The following is a 1,863-nucleotide window of genomic DNA, read 5'->3' as shown; positions in this document are numbered from 1 at the left end:
CTCGGCGCTCGCCAGCCAGCGCGTGTAGGGATTATCGCTATTATCATAGAAAGGGGGCTTCAAAGGCAGCGTCTGAACAGCGTCCAAGGGGTTTGGCCCAACACCGCCGCTTTCTTGGGAGGCTCCGGCGCTTCGCTCTCCTCCTCGCCCCCTTCCGCGGCGGAGCCGTCCTCGTCGTTGGTGTCGGGGAGGTCCAGGATGTCCTTGACGGAAAAGCCCGTCTTTGTGTTGGTCAGAGACATGGTCCGGGCAAATCGGGGCCGGAAAGTTGGAGGAGCAGCTCGCCGAGCTGTCACCCGGAGCGACAGCGGCGACAGCGCGAGGGGAGGGCGCGGGCGGCGGGGAAAAACGTGGAGAAAAAGGAGCGGAGCGCTTCGTGCCGAGGGACGAACGGAGCCCCGGCGGAGCCCCGGATCTCTGCGGGCTCCTTCTGCCCGGGGGGGACTCGGGGAGCGGGGCGGCAGCCGCTTCGGAAACAGTTTGTAACTCCAGGGGAAGGGGAACGGCGAGCCGAGAATTAAAAAGAAAACGGAGAAAAAAAGAAGGAAAAGAGATCACTTCTGGATGGGGCTGACACAGCCCGGAGCCGCGCTTGCCGCGTGAAAAAAACGAGCCATTGCCGGAGCGAACAGTCCATATAAGGCTGGTCCCCGCACATGAACCTGCCGAGAGGAGGGAGAAAAAAAGACATGAAACCCGGGAAAGGTTGGCCACGTGTGGGCGGGTCTTGGAAGTCAAGTGGATGAAGACAGTGTTTGCAGATGTGAAATTGCGGGTTTTGGGCGAGCTCCGAGCTTCCACCATTGGTGATGAGTGGTATAACGTGTCAGTTAATTACCGGCGTGGGGAGGGCCCTTCGCGTGTGTGTGTGTGCGCCGGGGAGAGGCTCTGGGTGATTTTCTGGCTTGTTGTGTTTTGGTTTTGGTTTTGTTTTGTTTTGTTTTGTTTTAAAGCGATATTTATATACAAAGAGCCCGACGTTCCTCACTCTCCAAAGAGTGGTGCTTTTCTGTTGTTTTTTTTGTTTTGTTTTGTTTGTTTGTTTTTCTTTTTCTTTTTTCCCCACGCACAGGAGAAAAGAATAATAATAACAAGAAGAAGATAGAGGGGTGGGAAGGGCAATGAGAGCCGCTCGCTGTGCAGCCCCACTCGCGGTGTCCCCACCCGCGACAGCGCGGCGGTGGCACGGAGCTCAGATGGCAGCAGCCCAACTTATCTAAACCGCCTGGGTCAATATTTTGGTAGAGGCTTAAGGATGAACGCTGGAAATTAATCAGCAAGTAATTGATTCTAGTTCGCTCCGAAATGAAGCGGAGTGGCAAAACGCGATCGGCAGTCACGACCCGGAGAGATGCGGGACGTGATTAGCGAGGAGGGGGGGAGAGGGGGGCGGGGAAGGCGGGGGGAGGTTTTATTTGAAGAGGTCTCATTGATTTTGCCTCCGTCTTGCAGGGGAATGAGAACCAGCCCGCTCGGTTCATTTAACGGGCTGCAGCCCGGCGGACTCTCAGCGTGCCTGCCTTCATTTCATTTCTTTTTCATCTTTAAAATCTCTTTTTCGGGAAGCTGGGAAGATCCCTCTCCCCAGCCCCCAGCAACCTCCGACCGACTTTTCCTCCTCCGTCTCTCTCATCTCCATCCTCCCCCTCTCCCGCACCCGAAGGGCCCCGCTCGCCCACGCGCGCACCGATCCGGGGGCTGCGCTCCGCACAGGGGCTGCGCACCGCCGCCTCCTTTTGCCCACCGCCTCCTTGATTCCAGGCTAAGAAAAGTTGCCCGAGTTCCCCTTCCCGCAGGAGGGAGCCGGGAGGAAGACGGTCCCTTCGACGCCCTCTCTTCGCCGATCGATTTATTCGCACCTTC

This window comes from Meleagris gallopavo, chromosome 2, assembly GCF_000146605.3.
Source record: "Meleagris gallopavo isolate NT-WF06-2002-E0010 breed Aviagen turkey brand Nicholas breeding stock chromosome 2, Turkey_5.1, whole genome shotgun sequence".
In the NCBI taxonomy this organism is placed as follows: domain Eukaryota; kingdom Metazoa; phylum Chordata; class Aves; order Galliformes; family Phasianidae; genus Meleagris; species Meleagris gallopavo.
The sequence above is the reverse complement of the archived record's forward strand: the minus strand, read 5'-3'. Positions refer to the sequence as shown.